Below are 18,125 nucleotides of genomic sequence, written 5' to 3'. Positions count from 1 at the left end.
TTGTAACATCGGTACTGAGAATTTGTATATAAATATCGTCGCCACATAACAGAATTTAAAATGGAAATATTATATGATTCCGTATGTAGTATTTCCACATTTATCACTCCGTTACAGTTCTGACATTTCTAAAGTTATAATTACCTTTATGTAATCAATCATTAATATAATGTATTTTGTGTGTCTTTTTCCCTTTGGTATTAATCTGTCAGGTGAGTATTTCACTGCAACTCAGTTTTCTTTAGGAAGCCCATATGCTTTCGTAGTGGCGATCAAAGAGAAAATATGACATGGATTATTGCGCTTGCTCTTTATTTTGTGCCACAGAAGTTGCACAAGTGATTATGACCATAATGGCAGACATGAATTTTGAACTTATATATATATATTTTTTAATGAAGTTAATATTTTTTACTAAGAACATTTTGTGAACGCCTCTTATTCTTTACATTCGAATGCCTGAATTGCAATATTTCAAATTTTGATATATCTTTTTAAAAACTATGGGAAACTCTGAAAACAGGGAAATTGGATAGGTACTGAAACAATTCAGTTACTGAAGGGAAAGTTAAGGCATTTCAAACTTCATTTCAAGAGACAGAAATTGTCGGAAATCATCTGGAAATAGCAATGTAAAGTAGATGTAGATACCTCTTCACGTTAAGACATTAGTGTATTGATGTGACGTTACCATCACATATTGCTACTTCGCGTTTTTTTGTTGACTATACTGTAGTAGTGTGTTTGGAAAGGCAGCCTTGCGCTCATCGCGCTGAGGTGGTGTGACTCTGGAAACCTCTCTATGGCCTATTTTGCCAACAGAAGGCAGTCTGCGAATCCTCAGGGGACACAGCCACTTTTGCCAACAACGGGAAGCGACTCATTCCACAGTTACTGAATGCCGGGCAGGCGCCAGCACACCGTGTGGTGAGCGATCACTGCGGCCATTCCACAGTCCCCAGAAAATAACTGAGCACAACATTTTTTGCCTCTCTGTGTGTACTTCAAAGATCCACCACCCGACCACCATAGTAGTCCATTACCTTTGCTCGAAAACTTTTGTTCAGCCAATAGCATTGCCTCACTCTGGACAGCGTTCCTGGGGAGTAAGACTGACCAATCATCAAGACACCGCTTCGGCTCAGTGCCAACTTCATGTTTAAAACTGCGCATATTGTAAGCAAAGTCAGGGAAGTCATGTTTCCTTTTTCCTACTTTTGCACGAATTTAGCAACAATTTTCGTCCATGGCAATGGCATCAACCCTGAGTCAGCTTTTTGAAAGTAGAGAGTTGAGGGCTGTGAACTTAGATTCTGGCCGTGGTAGAGAAAGGGGGAGGGCAGGGGGGGGGGGAGAATGTGAGCTCCATCTGGTGCTGATCGGCACGTGCTAGCAGTTTTTTTGCAAAAAAGAAGCAAAACGAGGATAATGGAATGTAATCGAATTAAATCGGGTGATGCTGCAGGAATTAGATTAGGAAATGAAACGCTTAAAATAGTTAATGAGTTTTGCTATTTGGGGAGCAAAATAACTGCAGATGGTCGAAGTAGAGAGGATATAAAATGTAGACTGGCAATGGCAAGGAAATCGTTTCTGAAGAAGAGAAATTTGTTAACATCGAGTATAGATTTTAGTGTCAGGAAGTCGTTTCTGAAAGTATTTGTATGGAGTGTAGCCATGTATGGAAGTGAAATAGTTTAGACAAGAAGAGAGTAGAAGCTTTCGAAATGTGGTGCTACAGAAGAATGGTAAATCACATAACTAATGAGGAGGAATTGAACAGAACTGGAGAGAAGAGAAATTTGTAGCACATATTCTGAGGCATCAAGGGATCACCAATTTAGTATTGGAGGGCAGCGTGGAGGGTAAAAATCGTAGAGGGAGACCAAGAGATGAATACACTAAACAGATTCAGAAGGATGTAGGTTGCAGTAGGTACTGGGAGATGAAGAAGCTTGCACAGGATAGAGTAGCATGGAGAGCTGCATCAAACCAGTCTCTGGACTTAAGACCACAACAACAACAACAACAACAACAATTGGGGTAATGCGATCCATATTCTGTGCAGTGCCACGTGACTTGTGTTGCTTAATTTGGTCACAATTTGTAGCTTATTTTTGCGACGTTAACTTTGATTTCGCGAAGTGTCCAGATAAGCAGATCTTTTTGCGCTTACTTCGTACAGTCTTCCACACTTTTTGGCACCTCTCCACTGTGTTGTCATTATTTTGTAATTTGATTTGAATTCTGTAGAACATAATTTCACAGTTGTTTATATCAATATCATGCAAATGACAGTTAATCTAGGCCTCGAATTTGACTTCCGGAGCCTTCAACTTGACCTGATTTGGTGACAGGTTAAAACATAAGTATAACCTGTTGTTTACCTAACTTGTTTACTTCGCAGTGTTGGAGTTGTCCTTGCCCACAGTAGCCAACAACAATGATAATTCACTTATTATTTCGTGAAATCAACGAGCATTGTACTCACTCGTCTTGCGTTATTACGGTTTGGGCTGAGTATCTTGTTGCAGCTACGAGCATTGCACTCGCTCGTCTTCTAATAATTCGTCTTATTACCGACGTTTCCACATATATGTGGCTGATTTACCATGGTACATTCAGTACGGTATCATGGACATTATTTTATGTTGTCTCCTGTGCTACGATGAAATTACATTGGCGTGTTTCGGCTGCCGAATACTGTATTCGTGGTAGACTATACGCTATTACAGACTGACGTAATATTTCTTGTCTCGTTCAACTACATATTGTGTCAGTAACCATATGTTTTTCTCACGTAGTTTTTACACTGTCGACTACTCCTGTAGAGCTTGTGATTAACATACAATAGAAAATAATGTTTGACTTCCTGTGGATCTGCATTTCTTTCCCCTCAAATGTACATAAAACGCTTTACTATTACTTAACAATATCTTGTGACAGAAATCACATGTCCTTCACGAATACTCTTAAAACATTCAACTAATTTTTGTTCATATAAGTTGTCTTACTAAAAAGCAACCAGACCTACTATTCGACGTCCCATATGCCTGCATTGTTTTTCTCTGAATTGTTCGTAAAATGCTTACTTCCCTTCTGTTTTCTTTTAAACGTAAGTGTTTGACGAAATTTACTCCTTGCATACTTTCTCGAGACAGGAAATTCGATTAATTTGACGAGAGAGAGCTTCAGTTTGAATTTTCACCTCAAATTTTCCGAAATCATTTATGTGACGGTTCGATTCCAGCGCCAGCGGCCACCTCTTTGAATTCCCGCCAGGTGGCGCCTTGAGCGGGCCGCAGTGACTGAGAGGGCGCTCAGTGGTCGGTCGTGCCCGTGCTTCTGGCAGCTTACGGGAAGAACCTTCCGGAGGACGATGATGGAAACTTCTCACTGCCACAGAGACGTCTGTTTAGTCACTGCTGTCTTTTGCTTGGTGATGCGTTGGACTGGTCGGAGCACATGGTCGATCAACAGGAGGTTCCAAGCCCGTTGTTGGATCGACATACCGCCATCGCCGAATTATGGACTCTGAACGACGTTAAACAGCCACATGAAAAAGTTATGTTGGTCGAGATGGCCGTTTGCAGTTGTTAGCCTATATGCACTGGTGTGGCCGTTACAGCTTCTAAAGGCGTATTCGCTGTTCAGACGACTGAGTGACTTGTTTGTAATGAAGTACGTTATTGGTGCGCATCTTGATTACTACACTCCTGGAAACTGAAATAAGAACACCGTGAATTCATTGTCCCAGGAAGGGGAAACTTTATTGACACATTCCTGGGGTCAGATACATCACATGATCACACTGACAGAACCACAGGCACATAGACACAGGCAACAGAGCATGCACAATGTCGGCACTAGTACAGTGTATATCCACCTTTCGCAGCAATGCAGGCTGCTATTCTCCCATGGAGACGATCGTAGAGTAGTAGTCCTGTGGAACGGCTTGCCATGCCATTTCCACCTGGCGCCTCAGTTGGACCAGCGTTCGTGCTGGACGTGCAGACCGCGTGAGACGACGCTTCATCCAGTCCCAAACATGCTCAATGGGGGACAGATCCGGAGATCTTGCTGGCCAGGGTAGTTGACTTACACCTTCTAGAGCACGTTGGGTGGCACGGGATACATGCGGACGTGCATTGTCCTGTTGGAACAGCAATTCCCTTGCCGGTCTAGGAATGGTAGAACGATGGGTTCGATGACGGTTTGGATGTACCGTGCACTATTCAGTGTCCCCTCGACGATCACCAGTGGTGTACGGCCAGTGTAGGAGATCGCTCCCCACACCATGATGCCGGGTGTTGGCCCTGTGTGTCTCGGTCGTATGCAGTCCTGATTGTGGCGCTCACCTGCACGGCGCCAAACACGCATACGACCATCATTGGCACCAAGGCAGAAGCGACCCTCATCGCTGAAGACGACACGTCTCCATTCGTCCCTCCATTCATGCCTGTCACGACACCACTGGAGGCGGGCTGCACGATGTTGGGGCGTGAGCGGAAGACGGCCTAGCGGTGTGCGGGACCGTAGCCCAGCTTCATGGAGACGGTTGCGAATGGTCCTCGCCGATACCCCAGGAGCAACAGTGTCCCTAATTTGCTGGGAAGTGGCGGTGCGGTCCCCTACGGCACTGCGTAGGATCCTACGGTCTTGGCGTGCATCCGTGCGTCGCTGCGGTCCGGTCCCAGGTCGACGGGCACGTGCACCTTCCGCCGACCACTGGCGACAACATCGATGTACTGTGGAGACCTCACGCCCCACGTGTTGAGCAATTCGGCGGTACGTCCACCCGGCCTCCCGCATGCCCACTATACGCCCTCGCTCAAAGTCCGTCAACTGCACATACGGTTCACGTCCACGCTGTCGCGGCATGCTACCAGTGTTAAAGACTGCGATGGAGCTCCGTATGCCACGGCAAACTGGCTGACACTGACGGCGGCGGTGCACAAATGCTGCGCAGCTAGCGCCATTCGACGGCCAACACCGTGGTTCCTGGTGTGTCCGCTGTGCCGTGCGTGTGATCATTGCTTGTACAGCCCTCTCGCAGTGTCCGGAGCAAGTATGGTGGGTCTGACACACCGGTGTCAATGTGTTCTTTTTTCCATTTCCAGGAGTGTATATTGAGTCCGCATGGTTTAGATACTCGTGGTTGTCTTAAGAAGAATCATATTTATTACGTTATGTTGAGTACTGTGAATACTGTTATTCATTTGACTATTGTTGAAAAACGTGTTCACGTTTTTGAGGGAGGGGTGTATATGGGTAACGTTAACGTGCGAGATATCAATTCAATGTTGTAATGGACTTTTCTATCGCGTGAGTATTGCCTGTGGTCATTTTAATATTATATATTCTGAAATGCAGGACGGTGAACTCAGTGCGTAAGTTGTAATCTTTCTTGTTAATTGCTAGTGATATCCGTGCGACTTCTATCTACCATGTTAGTTAATGGGATTTGTTATTTATCTAAAGATTATCTGTGGGGGCTTTAAAATTCTTTGTTTTAAATGCAGGAAGGTGAACCCAGAACATAATTTGAAAGTTGTTTTGGTTAATTCCATGTACGCTTATACCTTCCTGGTTTCTTGTCAACTGCTAGTGAAATTTGTACGATTTCTTTCTGCCATGTTAGTTGATGGGATTTATTTTTTATGTAAAGCTTATAAGTGGGCCCTTTTAGAATTGTTCATTCTAAACACAGGAAGGTGAACGCGTTACATAAATTGAAAACTGTTTTGGCTGATTTCAAGTACGTTGCCGGCCGCTGTGGTCGAGTGGTTTTAGTCGCTTCAGTCTGCAACCACGCGGCTGCTACGGTCGCAGGCTCGAATCCTGCCTCGGGCATGGATGTGTGCGATGTCCTTAGGCAAGTTAGGTTTAAGCAGCTCTAAGTTCTAGGGGACTGATGATCTCAGACGTTAAGTCCCATAGTCCTTAGAGCCATTTGAACCATCTTTGAACCAAGTACGTTTATGTCATTCTGGTTCATTAGCTGCTGTCGTAATATTAGTTGTTTCTTAAATGTTAAAAGAGGAATTAAAGTACAAATTCAAATTCTCCGTACTCATTGATCTTAAAAGCTGAGTTTAAGAAATTGTATGATAAAATAGTTTTATCGGTTCTCTTGTCTGGGTGACTGAGTTTTCTGTTTAAATAAATGTGTGAGATAAAAGCATGAAAGTTTGTTCATTGGAATGTCATTACGTATGCCTGTAAAACACAGCACCACCATCCCATTGCTACGTCACGTCTTTGGTTGCTGGACGTGTATTCCATTCACGAATGGTGTGTGGGAAGAATGATCTTCGATGAGCCTCTGCATTAGTCCTAATTTTTCAAATTTTGTCGTTGTGGTCATTTCACGAGATCTTTGTAGTGCGTTGTCCGACTCTTTCCGGAAAGTGCTATCTCGAAATTTCAATAGTAAACCTCTCAGTGACACACAACGTCTCTGTTGTAGCGTCTGCCACTGGAGTTTCTTGAATACCACGCACCGACTATACGAGCTCATAACGAAATACACCGCTCTTCGTTCGATTTTCTCTATCTCTTCTATCAGTTCTACCTCGTATGCGTCCCAGACTGGTGAAAAATACTCAAGAATTGCTTCAACAAGCGTCCTGTAAACCACTTATTTAGTGAATGAATGACATTTCCTTAAGATTTTCCAAATGAATTTCAGTCTTGCGTCTGCTTTTTGTTTGTTTTATTTGATGATTCCAATTAAGGTCTCTCCAGATAGATATGCCTATATATTTTATGGTGCTTACTGTTTCCAGCCATTTTTCATCAGTAGTATAGTTTTACCGTTGCAGATTTCTTTATGCATATATGGTCGACTGACAGTACCTGGACCACTTATCAATCCTCTTTAGGTCCTTCTGTAAATTTTTACTGTCTTTTAGCGTTGTTATCTTCTTACGAGCGACTGCATCATCTGCAAACAATCTTAAAGAGCTTCCGACGAACTCTACTAGACAATTTAAATACATTCTAAACAGTAACGATCGTATCTCAGTTTCTTGAGGTACCCCGATATTACCTTTATATCTGGTGATTTTGTTCCGTTAAAGGGGGACATACTGAGTTCTATTTGCAAGGAAGTCTTCAGTCCAGTCACAGACCTGGTCTCATACTCGGCAAGCTCTTATTTGTTTCACCAAACGGAAGTTTGGGACAATGTCAAATACCATACTCAAGTTGAGGAACACAGCATCAAACCGAGCGCCGATATCTACAGTGCTGTGGATATCATGGAGGAACCGACCGTCTGAGTTTCGAAAGATCCCTGTTGTGGATCGCATGTTGATTTCAATAGAGGAGATTTTCGTCTCCAAAACTGTCATAATAAATGAGCATCAAATGTCTTCCATAATTGTACAACAGATTGACGTCAACGATGTAGGTCTATAATTATGTGCATCCGTCTACGACCCTTCTTAAAAACGAGAATGGCCTTTTTTCCAGTCGCCACGTACCTTTCGTTACTCCAGCAATTTACGATAAACTGCTGCTAGAAGGGGACAAGTTCTTTCTCTGTAGAATCTTATTGGGTATCTCATCTGGTTCTCAAGTCTTTTCGCTTCAAATCGATTGTAGTTGTTTTTCTATTACGCTCTTAGCTGTCTCAATATCTGCAATTTCGAATATTCGTAGGATGAGTTAAAGGAGGGACCGTGTTACGATCTTCAGCGGTGAAGCATTTTTGGAATTCAGTACTTCGGGCTTCTGCTAATTTCCGTTTTGGTGCCATTATACGTAATGAGTGACAGACTACGTTATTTCTCCAATTGCGACATAATTGCGTACGTTATTTCTAACCGCTTCCTTATTTCAGCCAAGACCAAAATCTCCTAGAGCTTAATGTCAAATCAGTTGACAAAATTTTACTTTCAGAGTCATTGAATGGTTCTCTCATTGCTCTCCTTCGTTCAGCTTTTGTTCGTCGGCTAGGTTTTGACTTCTCTTGAATCTGTGATGAAGCTCTCTTTGTTTACGTAGCAGTTTTCTTACACGGCTATTCCACAGTGGGTTTTGGGTCTTTCTCATTCCATAAGACCATGCTCGGAACAAAATTGTCCAAGGCATATTGAATGATGCTTTTCAATTTTTCCATTTTGCTCCACATCTTTGCCCCCGCACTGAATATTTTATGTTGTCTACTCAGATACTCTGCAGTTTGAAGCGTCAATAAATATTTTCCTGGCTTGTAACACCCATAGTCATAGACGCTATCACAGCATTATGATCACTGATACTTATTAATATAACGTTTTGTCTATATCACTTTGCGTTTCCACATGCGATACAGCGTTACGCCAACATTAATTCTTTATCAGAAACTGATTCAAGTTCAAAAACTCTGTACACAGTATCTATTTACGAACACTTTAATACCCTTGATATAATGTTCTCAGGCTTCCAGCAGCGTCACAAGACTAAAACGCCATGGGCTTTCTACGAAACACCATTTTGCCATTTTCAAAAGAAATGTCTACCAGCGGGCTGCTGGTACGTCGTTTACACAATAGCTACCGGCTGTGAGGTCACTGGTGCACATGGCGTCTCCACGTATGGGCATATGTTGAACCGGGGTTCGATGTACTCGCTTCATCCTCCCGATCTTTGGATCTCAGGCAGTGATGAACTGCAGGCCGTCGTCTCTACTAATATGGTTTTTATTTCAGTGTCTGGTTTAATTACAAAGTCCCAAAAGTTGTAAGTGCGAGCGACGATAGAGGTTTCGTCAAATTTGAACAGGTGATCGTTTTCTAGAGAATGCTCAGAGAAAGATCGTTTAGCGGTATAGCGTTGGCGATAAAACGTCTCACGCTCCTTCCTGAGTTACTCTACAGTGGGCACTGTTTGTGAGACGTAAGAGCCGGCCGGTGTGGTCGAGCTGTTCTAGGCGCTTCAGTATGGAACCGCGTGATTGGGACGGTCGCAGGTTCGAATCCTGCCTCGGGCATGGATGTGTGTGATGTCCTTAGGTTAGTTAAGTTTAAGGAGCTCTAAGTTCTAAGGGACTGATGACCTCCCGTAGTGCTCAGAGCCATTTGACCCATTTTGAGATGTGAGACTGGCCGCAGTCGCAAGGTAGCTTGTAGTCCCCGGATGTTCGAGGACCTGCCATATTTTCGTAGTGTCTCAGTACCTGATATTTCTGTCTGAGGCCTGAAGATCAATTTGATTTTGTGTCTTTTCAGCAGGCGGGCTACTTTGCACGACACGGAGCTGCAGAACTGCCAGAAAGCAAGTTTACTTTCGATGTTTCTTTCTTGCTCATCAGCGGTGGTCCTATTGTGAGGTTTGCTTGAAAACACTTCATTTACTTCGTGAAAGTTGTAGCCGTTGTTTCTAAAGACCTTGCGGAAGTAGTTCAGACCACGAGGCAGGTTATCGGTGTTTGATACCGTTCTTGCATGCTTTGCCAATGTTTCTAAAGCAGTGTGCACCTGTGCCGGGTGATAATTGCTGATGGCGTGCAAGTACGATGATGATGATGATGTTTGGTTTGTTGGGCGGTCAACTGCGCGGTTATCATCGCCCATACAAATTCCCAACCTTTGCTCAGCTCAATCTCGCCACTGTCATGAATGATGATGAAATGATGAGGACAACACAAAAATACCCAGTCATCTCGACGTGCACGTACGGATGGGTGTGAGCAGCTTTTCTGTAGATACTATGACCAAGAAATCATTTCTTTTGTGGCGGACGAAGACGTCGGGTAAGGACCTCGTATGTCTGTCACTACTTGCATTGTGAAATGGATGTTACTGTTAATGCTGTTGAGATATTCCAAGACTCAAGATTTTCGCGTCCGCGGGGCTAAATGACTTACGTGTCGTCAATGTGTGGAAAGAAACAACTAAGATTTAATCGCGCCGTTTCTAAGGCAATATCCTCGAAGTTCTCCGTAAAAAGATTTGCAACACCTGGAGCTAACGACTTTGTCATCGCAACACCTTACCTGTGATCGTACTCTGGCCGTTGTACAGAAGATAAGAAGACGCAAGGGTGTGACTAAGTAGCTCCAACACGTCACAGAGAACTGGGATACTAGATCCAAAGAATCTTTGATGGGGAAATCCGTGAATAGTGCCGCCACATCGCAACTAATTCTCACTATCACTAATTCTAAAACCGTTAATTCGTCTGATAAAACCAGTGGAGTTTTCATAGGATGTTCACAGTCACCCACAGGTGTAACAAGGAGATTGGCCAAGTACTTCGCCAGTATGTATGTCCGTGAACCAGTGGTGGATACGAGGAGGTTGAAAGGCGTCCCAAGAGTGGATCTTCGGTAGAACGCAATCAGCAGGTGGTCTAGGTGACAGAATGAGAAGATTCTTGACCACACTGTCTTCCAACGGAGAGCCCTCGAGAAACTAAGATGCCCGTCTTATTATTTTCAATGTATGGTCGCCTGGAAGCTTCCGGTAGCTCCAGTAGCGCACGGATGTTTGTATCGTATAAAAATCGCCGACAAAATCAGACGGCGTGGGATGCAGCGATCACGAAGTTGAAGCAGTATTATCAAATACAAAGTCATCGCATTCCCATGTATGGCAATACCATAAGGATCAGAGACGTCACAGCCGACATATAGTAAATGTAAAGATGTACCAGCAGCCCGCTGGCACTCATACTACTCGAGCCATGGACAAGGCATGCGTAGTCGAAAGCTCGTGACATTTTAACCACTCGACGTGGCTGGAAGCCCGAGAACATTTTATGTAATACTTCCGCCGCAGGACTCTGCATTCTTACTTTTGTATCCCTTATTGACAAAACAATCTGGATACTTATCACACTCTCAAACATCCAACGTAGAGAACTTGTTGGACTCCCAGAACGGGAGTTCGAGAAATGGCCGCTGATGTGATACGCTGAAGCGGTATGAGGCCACTCGTACACTCAGATTATTGTCTGTCTGTATGCTGCGCGCTTGTGTTTAGTGAGCTAGTGTTCAGCTAGAAGATTGCACTTTTCATTTGGTGACTTCTTCTACTAACCTTTCAACATAGGACTCACACAGTCAACCATTTGCAAATAATTGTTTGGTACATTGACGTAGGTTTCGACACGTATAAGGATGTCTTCATCAGAGTGAAATTTTAGGAAATCGTAAAATTACACTGTAAGAAGGCAGTGGTCAAAGCTTAGAGCAGACGTGCTTAAGTTCAAAAATTAAAATTAGACACGTTCCAACCTTTGGCACTTATCCTATTCTAAGAACAACATCTATTAATATCGGATTCAGTATCATGTAAAAGACACTGGATTTTGTTTCCAGTTTCTTTTTTTTAAATTATTTTAACGTTCTCTTATGAAAGTGTAACGCTCTTTATAATTTTCTGAAACGCCTGAACCGGGAATGCATACAAAACTAGAGTTATCGTGCTGTGTGTTGCAATTGCAGATGGTATGCTTACGCTGTGTTACTGTTAAGAAAACTTTATTCGCACTGATTGAAATTACACTGTAAGAAGGCAGTGGTCAAAGCTTAGAGCAGACGTGCTTAAGTTCAAAAATTAAAATTAGACACGTTCCAACCTTTGGCACTTATCCTATTCTAAGAACAACATCTATTAATATCGGATTCAGTATCATGTAAAAGACACTGGATTTTGTTTCCAGTTTCTTTTTTTATTATTTTAACGTTCTCTTATGAAAGTGTAACGCTCTTTATAATTTTCTGAAACGCCTGAACCGGGAATGCATACAAAACTAGAGTTATCGTGCTGTGTGTTGCAATTGCAGATGGTATGCTTACGCTGTGTTACTGTTAAGAAAACTTTATTCGCACTGATTGGGCAATGCAACCAACAATACGAATAAAGAAATACGATCACTGCAAAATACAATCAGCCCTTTAGGTACTGAATCTTCTGGCCCTGTTCAAAACTAACTTTGGTCACTGTGCACATAACAAATAAAGAAAATTATCTTACCTCTAAAGCAGCAACGGTGGATTGCGTTACATTCTGGTCTCTCACGAAGAAGAATAAAATATACTAACTACAGGTTTAGTGGTGTGCAATACTGGCCGTCATACATTGAAATTTACACGAAATTCTTTTTGGCTGATAAATGAAAACATTTAAGAAAAACTGAATGTCTTTAAAAGAAACATGACCTGGACAGGCAGGCGGTAGTGATTTGGGTGAATTACTAACACAGGCTTTTCGATAGTGAGGTTGTATTCGAAGTTAAGTTTAGCTTTTCAAAACATCTGACTATTGAAACTACACACATCAAGAAAAGGTTTGCATCACCTCGGTTCCGAGAGTTCCGGAACCTGTACAGAAAACTGGAATAGAGATCAACATAAACATCATTTCCATACTCTTTATTGCTCATGAAAACCACATATTGCATGTTGTACCACCATACAGCGAGACCTTCAGAGGTGGTGGTCCAGATTGTTGTAGACACTGGTACCTCTAATACCCAGTAGCACGTCCTCTTGCATTGATGCATGCCTGTATTCGTCGTGGCATACTATCCACAAACTCATCAAGGCACTGTTAGTCCAGATTGTCCCACTCCTCAACGGCGATTCGACGTAGAACCCTCAGAGTGGTTGGTGGGTGACGTTGTCCATAACCAGCCCTTTTCAATCTATCCCGGGCATGTTCAATAGGGTTCATGTCTGGAGAACATGCTGGCCACTCTAGTCGAGCGATTACGTTATCCTGAATGAAGTCATTCACAAGATGTGCACGATGGGGGCGCAAACTGTTGTCCATGAAGACGAGTGCCTCGCCAATATGCTGCCGATTTGGTTGCACTATCGGTCTGAGGATGGCATTCATGTAGCCGTTACGGCGCATTCCATGACCGCCAGCGACGTAAACCTTTCCGTAAATTGCTCCAGATTTCAATGCTGGGCCATCAACAAGTGTTGATATGGGCATACGGAGCCGAAGGCCCACTCGTTTATCCTTGATGACTGTTTTGTGTCGTCGTTGTCACTGTAGAGTCTTGAACTAGGTGAAGCTAGGGACAGGATGTTGTTTGGTGGCCGGTATCCTCTTTCTATAACACTACAGGACACATGTGTTAACAAGGTTCTTCATTAACCATAACAGAAAGCTACTTATGTTTGAGCTAGTCCGTGTGTTGTGGTACAAACTCTTCCATAATAGTCCAGGTTAGCCTCACTGCTGGTGAGGTAAAAGTCCCGCTAGGAACACTACTCCAGTCACTAGGTATTGACTGCGACTGCAACACTGACTGACTGACTAACTGTCAGTGACTGACTGGGCTTCCGGTCCACGGCGGCTATGTAAATCCTTGCGGTCGAGAGGGCGTTGGCGGCTCATTACTTGGAGCCTCTCTTTTGGCCTCTCTCCTGATAGGCGCGCTTGCTCCAGCGCCTACTATCGTCCTTCTCGCAACCTCTTCGCCGACCGGTGTGCTGGCGACAGCTTATGCGAGCACATTCCTCCCCCCAGAAATGCCGCACCGTTGTCGTGTTGGGAGGCTGCAAATGACACGGGGAGGGACGTAGGACGCTGGACATAGAGTTGAGCTGGGAGCCGTGACTGTGGCGGACGGCGTACTTCCGACAGTAGCCTGCCATCTGGATTGCGAGGCAACAGGAACATCCTCCGGAAATCGGCTGCCAGGGCACACAGCCTGGCCTGAGGGCGTGTCCTGGGGTGATGACGGGCGATGGCGATGACGGTGGCGGTTCCACGCCCATGGGGCCAGCTGGGGTGAGGGCGCACTGTCCATCCACTCCTCAAAGGGTGCCCTGGTGGCACCAGCGGGCGGCTGCGAAGACCGCGCGCGTGTGAGGTAACGGGCGAGTTGTGGTGCCCTGGGAAAATTATATGTTCGGAGTTGTGGCGACCGCACAGGGCGCTCGGCGGCCGCGGGCCTCTCGGCAGGCCGAAGACGTGGTGCCGGACGTTGGTGGAAGCAAGAGGGGTCCAGAGGGCGCGTGGCTCTGAATTCCATGTTGACACTGTGACGAGGACGGTGCTTTGTGTCGATGAAGGAGATTTCTATGCCTGGAGTGCCAAAGATGGCGAACTTTGTGAAACCTTAATGGCGCACTGTGCAACCTTGTCGAATTCAGTACAACCTATTCATTTTACTACCTGATTTTAGCTCAATTCATGAACTCTTCCAGAATGTCGGAGCACTCAGTTAAGGCCTATTGATTATTATATGTGTGTTTTAATGTTGGTTTCGGTTTTGTATAGAAATTAATACTAGTCAGATGAATCATTACACCTCAAAAAGAAACATGTACATTACCATTATTTGCAACACGATTTTGATGGTGTAATCAGATTTTCAGTATCTTTATTAGTTTAAAGTTTAGTATCTGACTAAATTATACACGAAACACCCAGCAACGAATATTTCAAAATCTAAAAGGTTCGTCCGATTTTGTCGATCAACATGTTTTTAGAAAGCTATTAGTGTAAACCTAAATTGGTATGAATCACAGGCATGTAACTTGAATAGTACATGAGTTATTGGAAGTAAGAGTGGCCGATTACTACTAATCGCGTTTGGTCATAAGTACTCCACAGTGACACGAAAAAACGCTAGCAGCATGCTTATAAATACATTTATTCGTCTATATTTTCGTTTATATCCTATACATACTACTCATGAAGAAATTAGTTAAATATTTACCGTATTGTAGAAAGCACAGAGTCATTAGGCTACTGGCCTACCTTTTGTTCTATTCCTTTGATATATGTTTATTTAATTTTTTTATGTATCTAATAATGTGTGTTAGAGCGTGTTTATGGTCCAGCGGTAGGAATATTTATTTTATTTCAAGTTATTTAAATGTAAATCCAGTATTTCGTATGTTTCATTATGTTTGTGAGTGGGCGTTGGCTTGACGACAGTACGGACGGGACAGGGGAAGTGCTGGACGCGACGGCGACGGATGCGGGGTCGGCGGAAGGACTTGGAGAGTGGATCGGTTTGCGCCTGGTCGCGAGAGATAGAAATACTTCGGAGTGCCGACTTGTGAACTTGTGAGATTTCTATGGTTTCTACATTAAAGACGTAGTGTGCGCTTAGAAGTGAATATCTCGCGAGCTATGTTGTCGTTCATAACTAGTTACGTGCAGTAGGAATCTATTGTTTCCCTGTTATTCACCTTATATTTTATTTAATTTCTGGGCCATCGACACCAATTAATGTTTTGCAGAAATATACCGCATTCTCAAAAGCGCTTCTACTATCGTACTCATCATTTAAAGTCGTTAAGATAGTACCTGCAGATTCTATTTAATTGCAGTCTTTCATTTACAAATCTATATGTTACTTTCATAATTCGCAACTGCCGAGTGATAGAAACCTTCGACCATTCGATTCATGAGTGTATTCTTATCGTATACTGTAGACTCAGCAGTACTTGGCCTGTAACGCTGTAACTACGTATCTCAGCCCCTAGACAATAAAACCAGCCAAAACGTTTGATATTGCAACTCTGAGTCGGAGGGTACGTATTTGAGGGCCACCATCACATCATTTCATCACTTTACTTGTTGAAAGACCGTAAGGCCCGTGAGGTCGTCGTGTGGGGCCGGCTGGGGCGAGGGCGCATTGTCCATCCGCTTCTCATAGGGTGCCCTGATGGCAGCAACGGGCGGCTGCGAATACCACGCGATCCCATGAGGCTGTCAATCTGGGGGAAAAAAAGCAGCAGAATCACTCGGCAAATGACATGCACAAATTTGGTTTTGGTGGTGGTGTTCCAAATCATCGGGACCTGCAATCAAGTACACAAAAGAGGCAATGCTTTCCTGGATCATGCCTCTTTCCCAGAGCCCACGGTTACCATAAACCCTGAAAGCAACAAGATCACGCTACGCAAAGCGATGCTTGCGGACCACTGGTGGCGCCGTATGCTGCGATGGGTGTAGCAAGTGTAGCAGCGTCCGGTGGTGACGGTTATGCACAAGTTCCGTCGGTGATACTCCGTCTCGCGGGTTGGAGCCATAGGAGGCAAGAAAGAATTGCAATACCTGTTTCCGTTTGTAGGTGGTGCGAAGCTTGGCCATCTGTTGCTTAAACGTGCGTACGAAGCGTTCTGCATCTTCCATTGCACTGCGTGTGAAACGGAGCACTTGTTAAATGATCAATCCCATTTCATTCACAAAACTGTTCAAAATCACGTGAAGTGAACTGAGGTCCGTTGTCTGACACAAGTACTTCCGGCAAACCTTCTATGCAAGCCGCGCGGGGTAGCCGCGCGGTCTATGGCGTCTTGTCATGGTCAGCGCGGCTCCTCCCGTCGGAGATTCGAGTCCTCCCTCGGCATGGGTGTGTGTGTGTGTGGTCCATAGCGTAAGTTAGTTTCAGTAGTTTGTAAGCTTAGGGACCGATAACGTAAGCAGTTTGGTCCCATAATATCTTACCTCAAATTTACCTTCTGTGCGAGGTGCATTCAAGTTCTAAGGCCTCCGATTTTTTTTCTCCGGACTGGAAAGAGATAGAAACATGCGCATTGTTTTAAAATGAGGCCGCGTTCATTGTCAACACGTCCCAGAGATGGCAGCACCGTACGGCACATGGAATTTTACCGTCAGCGGCGAGAATGAGAATTGTTTGAAATACTTAAAATGGCGACGTTTTCCTTACTTGAAAAGCGTGCAATCATTCGTTTTCTGAATTTGCGTGGTGTGAAACCAATTGAAATTCATCGACAGTTGAAGGAGACATGTGGTGATGGAGTTATGGATGTGGCGAAAGTGCGTTCGTGGGTGCGACAGTTTAATGAAGGCAGAACATCGTGTGACAACAAACCGAAACAACCTTGGGCTCGCACAAGCCGGTCTGAGGACATGATCGAGAAAGTCGAGAGAATTGTTTTGGGGGATCGCCGAATGACTGTTGAACAGATCGCCTCCAGAGTTGGCATTTCTGTAGGTTCTGTGCACACAATCCTGCATGACGACCTGAAAATTCGAAAAATGTCATCCAGGTGGGTGCCACGAATGCTGACGGACGACCACATGGCTGCCCGTGTGGCATGTTGCCAAGCAATGTTGACGCGCAACGACAGCGTGAATGAGACTTTCTTTTCGTCGGTTGTGACAATGGATGAGACGTGGATGCCATTTTTCAATCCAGAAATAAAGCGCCAGTCAGCTCAATGGAAGCACACAGATTCACCGCCACCAAAAAAATTTCGGGTAACCGCCAGTGCTGAAAAAATGATGGTGTCCATGTTCTGGGACAGCGAGGGCGTAATCCTTACCCATTGCGTTCCAAAGGGCACTACGGTAACAGGTGCATCCTACGAAAATGTTTTGAAGAACAAATTCCTTCCTGCACTGCAACAAAAACGTCCGGGAAGGGCTGCGCGTGTGCTGTTTCACCAAGACAACGCACCCGCACATCGAGCTAACGTTACGCAACAGTTTCTTCGTGATAACAACTTTGAAGTAATTCCTCATGCCCCCTCTTCACCTGACCTGGCTCCTAGTGACTTTTGGCTTTTTCCAACAATGAAAGACACTCTCCGTGGCCGCACATTCACCAGCCGTGCTGCTATTGCCTCAGCGATTTTCCAGTGGTCAAAACAGACTCCTAAAGAAGCCTTCGCCGCTGCCATGGAATCATGGCGTCAGCGTTGTGAAAAATGTGTACGTCTGCAGGGCGATTACGTCGAGAAGTAACGCCAGTTTCATCGATTTCGGGTGAGTAGTTAATTAGAAAAAAAATCGGAGGCCTTAGAACTTGAATGCACCTCGTATGGAGAACAACGCTTGAATGGTGCTACGTGATGTGGCAGAAGCCATAGGCACCGCAAATGGAAACCTTCTAAAGGAGTCTACCACTATGAGCCAACGAGTGTTCCGAAAAGGTCCTACAAAGTCAATGTGCGCTCGTTGCCATGGGGACTGAGTCTTAAGACTTGCTTGAAATGTCTCTGGCGGAGCGGATTAGATTTCCGCACATGCGCGACGCTGTGACGTCATCTGTTCAATATGGGCGTCCATGTCCTGCGCACAAATGTGTTCTGGACACTGTTCAATGAACGAGACCAAGACGTGCGAAAGTAATGCAACAACATCTTAAGATCTGGATCTGCTTCCTTGGCCTGTGCAATTTTTCTGTAGTGCAAG

Source organism: Schistocerca cancellata, chromosome 5 (genome assembly GCF_023864275.1).
Source record: "Schistocerca cancellata isolate TAMUIC-IGC-003103 chromosome 5, iqSchCanc2.1, whole genome shotgun sequence".
Lineage (NCBI taxonomy): Eukaryota > Metazoa > Arthropoda > Insecta > Orthoptera > Acrididae > Schistocerca > Schistocerca cancellata.
The sequence above is the reverse complement of the archived record's forward strand: the minus strand, read 5'-3'. Positions refer to the sequence as shown.